This window comes from Lactuca saligna, chromosome 6, assembly GCF_052625555.1.
Source record: "Lactuca saligna cultivar CGN05327 chromosome 6, ASM5262555v1, whole genome shotgun sequence".
NCBI classification, from domain to species: Eukaryota; Viridiplantae; Streptophyta; class Magnoliopsida; order Asterales; family Asteraceae; genus Lactuca; species Lactuca saligna.
Genome location: NC_136422.1, coordinates 155381439 through 155392123, shown reverse-complemented (window position 1 = coordinate 155392123; position 10685 = coordinate 155381439). Strand labels below are relative to the sequence as shown.

Genomic DNA, 10685 nt, shown 5'->3' with positions numbered 1-10685 from the left:
GCAGCTCCTCTCTCTAGGGTTCTCCCCCTTTTTCGTGTATCGATCTAGAAGGCTCCTTTTATAGATTCGACTCGACTCGTCGAGTCCCTCATTAAATCCCCATGTATGGCAAGGCAAGGAATCTTCTGCTTTGCGAATCTTCGTGGGAACTCGTCGAGTCAATGCCAGACTCGCCGAGTCCTTTGTGGTTTTTGGTCCTTTCTTCTTTTGTTCACTCCAAAGTTTCCCGATAGCTGCTCGTGCTTCCTTTTGCTTCCGAGCACTTCTTTTGGACTGAAAATATAATCCAAAAATAATCAAGTAACTTTTGTCCATAATATGCAATTAATTAGCTAATAAATGATAAAAATCTATACTAAATATTGGGCTAAATATGCACATATAGATGGGTGAAGGAGATTCGTCCAAAGAAGTTCCTATCTCAACCTAAGGTATTCCTGAAACTTCTATGGATACTTCTGTTTCATTACAACCTTTTATCATCCTTACTTCAAACAAAACAAATTCACCCACCTTTGAACATGTCATCAATCATCCATTCACTACCCTTTTCTCATCCCAATCAACTAATCCACCAAAACTACCGAAGAAACTGATACCGACGAAGGAGGTTTTGGAGGAACGTTTGATGATCTGGAATTTGATGATGAGGAAGAAAATTTTTCAGATCACATGTTAATGTCTATAAAGAAATTCAAGATTCTGAACAAGAAGTTGAATACGATTAAACAATCGCAAGCTGATATGGGGGAAGTAATTATGTGTTCGGTATGGAAATTGATGGAATGCTTGAAGCTATCGAGGCCAGGGTTGTTACCAAGTGTTCTGGATTGATTCAAGAATCTGGGTCACGGATAATGGAGAAGGTAGATCAAAATGAAAAAAGCAATGAGTTGAGGATGAAGTCTCAATCTTCAAACTTTTAGGGAACAGTCAAATATTTTAAACGGTTGGCTAAGGAAAAGCATGTTTTGTTCGTGCAAGATGTGAAGAAGGTTAGGGAGTATGTTAATTTGCAAGTTAGAGAACTTCATGAAGACATGGAGAAAGAGATTGCTAGTGTTCAACAAGACTATGCATCTCTCGGTCAGAAGGTGGATATTATTGTAATGCAGTCACAAAGTTTGTTAAAATGTACGAAAGTTTGAGTCCTCAAATTACTCAACTTTCTTCGAATGATAGTCAAAACTTTGTGGAAGTTATCACCTTGTTAAAGGAGTTGAAAGAATTTGTTGTCAAGCCTACTTCATCTTCGATCATTACACTGAAGTTCTTGTCTCAGAAGTTTAATCAGTTTGAAGCTATTCTACACAAACAATTGGCTCATTTGTCTAGAATTTCGAATATATTACCAACAGATGCCCCGCCTGTTTTCATAGGGGTGTAAGGGGGAGAAAAAAAGGCTGGTAATGAGACTTCGCATGAAAGTGTCAAGAGTGTTGGGAAAGTTTTCCAAATGAAGATTCCAACAAAAAAGCCGGTTGTTTCGATTGTTGAGCTTGTTAGTTCAACGCTTGTTACCACAAAGCCAATGACAAAACCAATTACGAAGGGCATAGTGATTGGTTCTTCTACTGAAGGTGGTAGAAGTTCAAAGCCAAAGGAAACTGTTGATAGCTCTTCACAAAAAGATAAAGGGAAAACGATTGTGGTTGAAAAATCAAAGGAAGAAAGGAAGGTAGAAATCGAAGCGGAAATGGATAGACAAAGGGCTATACAGAGCATATTGAGGAAAAGAGTGAATGATCCTCCTAAAATGAATAAGGGAGATCCAGGCAGTCATTACAATTATGAGACCATTGAAGCGAAAGTAGCTTACAATCACATGTATGCTTTCGAGAAGAAGCCAAAGAAAAGTTATGTGGTTACAAACACAGATATGAACCAACTTGACTTTCCGATAAATGAAATGATGTTCATCATGGATTAGTATAAAATTGTTGAGAAGTTTGATAATGATGATGAATACAATTACATGAAAATTAGGTTTCATGCAGTTCTTGGGAAAGTTCCAGAGGAGATATGGTCTTTGGTGAAGATCAAGAAGGTGATCAGCATTAAGAAGGATGTTTTGTTCGAGAACATGATGCAGAATTTTCGATTTCATGTTGCAAGGGAGAATGGTCAAATTTATGATTTTTCTGTTGCTGATTTTCCTTTGATGAACTTGTATGATCTTATACAAGTTGCATTGCTTTTGAAAGACAAGAATGCTTCACATCTTCAAGAAACAGATCCAGAATTTTTTCGACTTGGTCTTGCCCACATCAAAATATTCATAGATAATTACTATGAATGTTTGTCCTTGACTGATGTGGAGTTGGCTACTACGAAGGGGTTGGAAGTGAAAGCTCCTATGGAAGCCATGAAGCCCCAAGTTGAGTTGAAGAAGTATGCAAATGGGGAAATTTTCTTGAAGCTGTTTGGATTGGTCTTCGCGGGAAAGGATAAGAATGGGAAGCCTAAAAGATTTTTGTTTCAGGCATGTGAAGTGGAGAGGTACACGACATCCCAGTATACAAATTTTATTGTTCGTATGAATAACTGCTCAAAGAACAATCTAAGGGATAAGAAGGAATTGAAGTAGATATTGTCATGGTACATGGATATTCGAAGAGTGATGTTATTTGCTGCACAGATTCTTGCACCTTGAGAAGTTCGACTTGATTACAAAGGGGGAGATTGTAGGGTCGAAATATCTTGTAATCAGTCGAAGTCTGTTATTTGTACTCTTCGTATGTTTGCTATGTATTTGCTAAGGTGTCTAATGTTCGAAGCTTAACGTCTAAGCCTTAGTATTTTTTGTACTTCCTATTTCCTATAAATAGGGACTGAACATAGAGTAGATAGTAAGAGTTAGAGAGTGATTGTAAGAGTTCACCCTTTTTACTATCATTTTGTAAACTCGTGTTCATCGGAAGTAATAGAGCTGAAACCAGATTATATTTACTTCTTGTGTTCAAATTCCACTTTGTTTTACTCTGATTTGTTTCATACTTGATTATCACTTCATCAAAGGGAGGCTGATAACCAGAGTGTTATGTTCTTTATATAGTGGCTCACCCTAAAAGTTAGGGATTTGAGACTTTAAGCGTAGCGTACTTGTCGTACGCTAGGCATACTTCTCGTACGTCTCTCTACACCCTCGATCATTTTGCTCTATTACACTGGGCGTACATACGCGTTTACCACCTTGCATGTGTGGTCCTTCCTTGTCATCTTTCTCCATTAGGGACCAATGTTGCCTATAACTTCAAAGTGTCATATCTTTCTCATCTGAGGTCCGTTTCCGACGAGCTTTATATCCATGAAAAGGTGGTGGGAAGCCCTATGCTACGAGCTACACTCGTAAGCCTTAAAACCTCCTGATAAAACCCAAGACCCATAAAAGACCGAATCGCTTATACCTTTGGCCTCCGAGACCACAACTGAGCACTTCCAAAACTGGGTGTTACATAATCTTAGATAAGTAGTTGAACCATTGAATTGAGATGTGCTAGAGAACTCATATTGTGACCATAATTGTGTTGATTAATTCAATCTTACATAGCTCCAATCATATCTAATAAATGGATTATGTGTTAAATTATTAATTCAATCTTACATAGCTCCAATCATATCTAATAAATTGATTCTGTGTTAAATTATGTGTGATCATACATAACTCTACATGAATTAGTATAATATTAGTAAATTTGGAATTGAATTGCTAATAATATTTTAATTGGTAACCAAAAGGAATTGTCATAATTAACAGTTAAACCATTGAAGAAAGGTGGAATCAAATTTACAGAAGTATTTTGATATTTGATTGGATTGAGTTAAGAAATTAAGTTCATCTAAACTTGAAAAATTAGATATAAGACATTACTTTGCTAGAAATTTAGGTTAATTTAATAGTAGATAGATAAATTAATAAAACGATTCCCTGAGATCGGTAACCCGACTTTTGTGCTATACTATTTACGTGAGGTACATTTCCCTGGGTCGAATAGCTGGTAGATTAGGAGGTAAAACTAGGTGTAGCCGTTGCCGGGGAACGATGCATTTGATAGTTATTTATTTGCTTTGAGTTAATCGATCCTTTTTGTGTGGTAAAACCTACAAAAAGTTAATTTTCTGCATAAATTTTTGTTTCAGATCTGAGACCACGACGTGGGTTCAGTTAGAAAAATAATTTTTTAGTTTTTGTTCAGATTTATGTTTTTATTTTTGTTTCTTTTGCAGTAGTTCATGACCAGAGGTTCTATCACAATTTTGGTACCACCGTTTGAAGATCCAGAGTCGGCCCTTCACAAGAAGACAAATAAAAACATAAAAGAAGACCAACCACCAAAAAGCTCACCTTTTAAAGATTTTAAATCCTTCTTTGGAAAGAAGAAAGGAAAGAACGTGGGTGAGTCTACTAGTCAAAGGAAGGACACGAACAAAATAGAAGGCATAGAACAGAATCCAAATCCAAAGGATACCGAATACGAGACCGGGCCCGAGTTTAAATATAATGATTTCGAGGATGAGCTAACTATCGAGATGGCAAACATAGCTGATATGTCAATAGGGGCATAAAAAAATCCAATAAAAGATGATGATGCTCTTGGTTTAGTACAACCTGCAATTCATGCTGCTTCAACATTCAAGTTGAAGGGACACATTCTTACTGCTCTTAAGGATGTACCATTTTATGGGAAGGAACATGAGGATGCTTATAAGCATTTAGAGGAGGTCAACGAACTTGCGGATTATTTCAATGTCCCAAATGTCCCTAGAGAGGCATTTCTATTAAGGATTCATCCGGTAACTTTTAAATGAGCTGCTAAAGATTGGCTGAAAGCACTCCCTCTCAGTGCAATTACTACGTGGGCACAGATGCGTGAGAAGTTTTTGGAACAATTTGGCCCACCATCAAATATATCTAAACTCAAGAAGGCAACAGCCAACTTTGAGCAACAACCGGGGGAGTCACTTTATGAGGCATAGGAGTGCTACAAAGGGTTACTAAGAAACTTCCCTCAAAATGACCTTAACATACAACAAGAGGTGGCTATCTTCTATGATGGGGTGAATGTCATGAACAGACAACTCCTAGATTCTCAAGGACCACTCACAAAGAATAACCCAATTGAAGTAAAGGAGCCGATTGAAGAATTTTCATAGCATTCTCGTGAATACCATAACCCAATAAATGATGGAGCTAAAGGGATTAGAGGAGGAAATTTTGAAGATATGGCTGCTGTACTAGCTATGCTTGACACCGTGGATAGAAGAATAACAAAGATGGACTAGTTAATTCGTGCTATTAGAGTTGGATGTGAAAGATGCAATGGTCTACACTTGACAAAAGAATGCCACTTAGATGAAAATGGAAATAAAAAGTCTCAAGTTTGCTAATCTAGTGGGGATAAATATGATGAAGATTGGAGAAAACCAAAGAATGATTTATTACCATATGAGGAATACAAGAAGCAAAAAGAAAAAAAAATATAGGCAGACAGATCGAGGCTTCTATCAAAAGGAACAATCATTGACCCCTGGAAGCATAAGTAACTTAGCACAATTGAAATACGCATTCCTAACCAACTTCATGAGCTAAGAAAGTACTGGGAGACATACACGCAATTATCGGGTGTAAGCAAAAGAAAGGAGAATTGGTTAAAGATTAATTTAATCGTTTCACTAATGTTGTGTACCCCCTCCATGTGAGTGTAATAGTGGTTGTATACCTCCGGTGATATGATTATTTATGCAAGTGAACGGGGATACTTATAGCACAACCCATCTTAAATCATCGCAATTAAATTTTGTTTAACATATTAAAAATAATCAAAAACTTTAACTGACATATATCACTCAATCAACTATTCATGCATTTGGAATGAGCACTACTATTCGTTTCCATCCCTATGAGGGGGGAGATGGTTGATGATTACTTTTATTAGTAATAGATGATTACATGAACAAAATTAGTAATAGATGTGATGTTTTTTATTTTGGTAAACAAATTAAAACTTTTATTGTCATCTTTCAAATATTTTCAAAATAAATGTGTCCCATATATTTAATAATGACTATGTTAAATGAAATAAAAAAACGTGTATATATACATTATGTTTATAAACATACTTTTAGCAAGCATATTTATATATGCTTTATATTTATAAATAATAAAATTTTTGAAAATCAGTTTTAGGTGTACTAGAAAAATAATTCATCACATTATATTTATTTCGTAAGAAACGTATGCGGGTTTAAAGCTCCAATAATTACATTTTAGGTTCTTATTTTTATTGAGAGCTATAACAAATTATGGACCAAAACCGAATTTTATGATTTTAAAAAGAAAATTGAAGCGTATCTCTTGTATGGATTACACCGCATATATATTGTACAAAACATTTGTTTTAATAATGATTATGCTAAAAACGAGTATATATACATTATGTTTATAAAAATACTTTTTAGCAAACATATTTATATATACTTAATATTTATAAATAAATTTAAAATAAAATTTTTGAAAATCAAATTTAAATGTACTAGAAAAATAATTCATCACATTATATTTATTTTGTAACAAATCATACGCGGGTTTAAAGCTCCAATAATTACATTTCGGGCTCTTAATTTTATTGAGAGCTATAACAAATTATGGACCAAAACCGATTTTTTTGATTTTGTAAAACGTAAATTGAAACGTATCTGTTATATGGATTACACCACATATTATAATCACATATTATATTGTACAAAAAATATGTTTAATTTATAAGTTCTAATGGTATTGAATAATATTCATGTCATTATAAAAATAATTGTCTAAAACTATTAAACAATATTTGTCATTATAAAAATAATTTATGAAATATAACTGAACGGTAATACTTAATTGATAAATATTTAACATTTATATTTATATTCTCAAAATCGAATACATCATTTGCGGCTTTAATTATTATCATCATTATTATCTTTAGGTTTCATTTAATATATAAGTTAATAAAATATCTAGGATGAAGTAGAAAAAGTTAGGAGGGAAATATAAATAGAAAACCCTTTTGAAATTCAATATTTAGATAATGGAGCCACCTCATTCTTATTCCATGCACCCACCTCCACCTCCGGTGTAGCTATGGGGTGTGTAGATGCAATCTGTTCACAATCTCTAGAATGTTCTTATTATAGTATATATAGGCCACCACTCCGATTAGTTTACACCAACCATTTTCCAAAATCATTTTCCGAAATGAAGATCATCCTGTTGCTCCTAACTTTTCTGTTTCTGATTGTTGAGTTTTCAGCATCTCTCCCTTCATTCAAGCTCCCACATTCGAACTTTACCCAGCATGGTACGCCATTTCACTACGACGATGCCCTCGTCCTGACGGAGATGCAGCTACAGAAGTGCCTGGATCAACGATCAACAACACAGACCGGCAAGTTTCATCATGTAATCTTCATTAAATTCTTAGATCATTCTTACCGTTCCTCTGATTCTTTTGATTCGAGAATTGAGTTTTCCATTAGCTCTAATCCACGGTAATGTCCTCCTAGTGACGGCCTGGCTTTGGTAGTTACCTCCGATTCTTCATTGTTCACTTCCGAGTCCAGTGGGAGCTTCGGACTACCCACCGATAAACTTCGCGATTCATCGTTTCTGGCTTTTAAATTTGATACATCATGTGATGAAGTCTTCTCAGACTTAAACGCAAATCACGTTGGAGTCAACATAAACTATGTAGTTTCCATGGCTGCTGCGGATCTAAACACACATGGAATGAGGTTGACGAGTGGCGTACAAATTACAACATGGATATCATATTCGCAGCCTGATACCTTAATTCAGATTTGGATCTCGTGTTCATCCACTAAACCACAACACCCTGTTCTAACAGTTCCAGTGGATCTATCAACTTACTTTACTGGCTATATCTTCGTTGGCTCAACCGCGTCCAATAGAGGAGGTTCAAGCAGTCACATCGTTCAAAGTTGGTATTTCAAGACCTATCAATCTCTCTACGATGCAGGAGAAGCTGCGGGGTCGGAATTTTGTGACGTGTGTTTTCCAAGACCTCGAAGGTATTTGATAGATTTAACTCTGAGTAATGTTTTTCAGTTCTTTGCCGTGCCTGTTGTGGTTATCGTAGTCCAGTTGGTTTGTATGTACATCCTTTGTAAAGCTAAAAGGGTTAGAGTCACTTTTGATGCAGATTAGAGTGAGTTTTGATGCAGATTAGGGAAAGATATGAAAGTAGTTTAATATGATAAATAATGTTGTCCTGATTTGATTGTAATTGTGAATGTATTAATGGAACTCAATGGAATAGAAAGTTGATTACTAATGGAAAACGTTTTATATTACTTCTTTACTGGTTTTATATCATCGGTTGTTATGTAATTTCGCCGGGCGATTTGAATTACATTTTGGTTTCGATTTGGAGGAACTAGAACGCAATCCCCATAACCTAGACCGCAACCAAGCATTACCACGAATATGGTGATGAGGATTATGAAGAAGACAACCCCGGTGTCATAAAAACAGCCCGCATCCCGAGTTTGGTGATGACACGCGCCGTATTGTTTCCGGTGATAGAGCTTGCCGATCTGTGATTCTCATCTTCCCTCCGCAATCAATCAAACACTTAATTACCAGGGAGAGAGCTTTCCAAGCTGGGAATCCTGTAATGTCTCAGGTGAGTTGTCTTTTCTTACGATATTATATATCCTGAAATATATTAATTAACCTAGAGTTATATTTCTATTTGATTTTTTTAGGTTGCTTTTTTGGCATCTGCAGTGGGACCAAGAGTGGCTACAAATTGTGTCCATGCATCATTGGTAGCATTGTTGAGGATGATCATCTAGGTGATTTGGAAAATGACGAATCGGGGTCTGAAAATTGGTATTTTTCTCCACTAATGATTTACTATCATTAGCTAATGCATTCAACGCTTATGAAGCGATGCATGTTTTTGTTCTATTTTGGTTATCTTTATTGAGCTGCTTTGCATTTGTATCTTATTAGTATTATAGAGTGAAGTTTGATCCTTGTAGGTTATATATATATATATATATATATATATATATATATATATATATATATATATATATTCGGATGAATCAATCAAATGGGCATAACTTCTTCTAGGTAACTCCAAATGAGGCATCTTTCTTCTTGTTTTGGAAACTACACTTGCAGATTTCCAACAAGATACACCAAGTTTGCAATCATTAATCAACAAGGATTAAGTTTCACCTCCCCTTAGTCCTTACCATGTCTGTCTGGGATTTGGCTGTTGTTAGTTTTAAGTAAGATGTTTACCAAGTTACATATATGATGGATAACCATTTGTAAGTTGCCAATGATATTATTATATTTTGCTAATTGTTTGGTATGTTGGTGACTTTTGTAATGATTATTTATAATGACATATCAAAGTTTGTGTTTTCTTCATTTAGAGTCTTGTTTTCAACATAGAAGGCTAGTTTTCTCTCTTAAATTTATTATATTGAAAAATTATGCATTAAAACAAAGATTTTATTATATCTCCTTATTCTTTTTTTTTTTTTTTTTCTGCTTTCCATTTCACCCTAAAAACCAGTGGTTATAAAATCAAGACCTAACTTTTCTTTTGTCTATCTTATGTCTAATTTTAGAGTTGTATTTTTGAAGGGTAAATTCGGAAAACATGAATTGTCTTGTAGAGACCAGAATCCCAATTCAACAGAGAGGTAAGGCCTGTTGAACACGACTCTTTGTGTGAGAAACAACAAGACTTTTATTAAGATACTTAAGAAGAACTTACACTTTGTGAGACTACTATACACTTTGCTTTCTTTGAGGCTTTCTTGGATGGTTTGGAGCAAATGAGCTCCATACCTAGATAACTCTAGAACTATCTAACATACTCTACATGCTTCCATATGTTTCTAGAACGGTCTACCATGTTATGGAGAGGTCTAGGTTGCTCAAGTGTCTTCTAGTATGATTCATAACCTTCCAGGGTCTTCCATGTCGTTCTAGAGTATTCTAGACTCTTTCGGTATATTCCAGAGTCTCCCATAGTCTTCCATAATGTTCTAGAATCTTTTAGAGCAATCTAGAACAAGCTAAAGTATTCTAGATAATATTTGTTCTATTGGGCTAGTGATGATCTTTAACACTCCGCCTCATCACTAGCCCTCATTCTTCGTACCATGTTAAGCTGACAGCGAAAACCTTCACATTTTCCAATACTCATCCCTTTGGTGAATAAGTCTGCTATTTGGTCATCAGTCTTGATTTGTCGCATCTCAATTTCTTCCGTCAAGAGTTTTTCTCTGATAAAGTGATAATTCACTTCCACATGCTTTGTTCTAGCATGAAATACTGGATTTTCTGCCAGCTGATTTGCAGATTGGTTGTCGCAGTGAAGTGGTATTACATAGTCAACTTTTTGATGTAAGTCCTCCATTAGGAGTACCAACCATGTACTTTCGTGAGTTGCTACGGCTGCTGCTTTGTACTCTGCTTCCATGGTTGACAATGATAATGTTGGTTGTCTTTTACTACACCATGATATTGGTCCCGAACCGAGCTTGAACACATACCCAGTGGTTGATCTTTGGGTATCATGGTCTCCTGCATAGTCAACATCACAATATCCAACCAACTTGCAGTCTTCTCCTCTTTTATACAAGAGACCATAGTC

At 35.5% G+C, this 10685-nt stretch overlaps 1 non-coding gene across 1 annotated transcript; it reads right to left on the bottom strand.

Moving 5' to 3' along the window:
* Positions 1-4914: 4914 nt before the first annotated feature.
* Positions 4915-5021, bottom strand: LOC145003677 (small nucleolar RNA R71). The gene has a single exon (XR_013662124.1). It is a non-coding gene; the product is annotated as a small nucleolar RNA R71 (small nucleolar RNA).
* Between the last annotated feature and the right edge of the window lie 5664 nt (positions 5022-10685).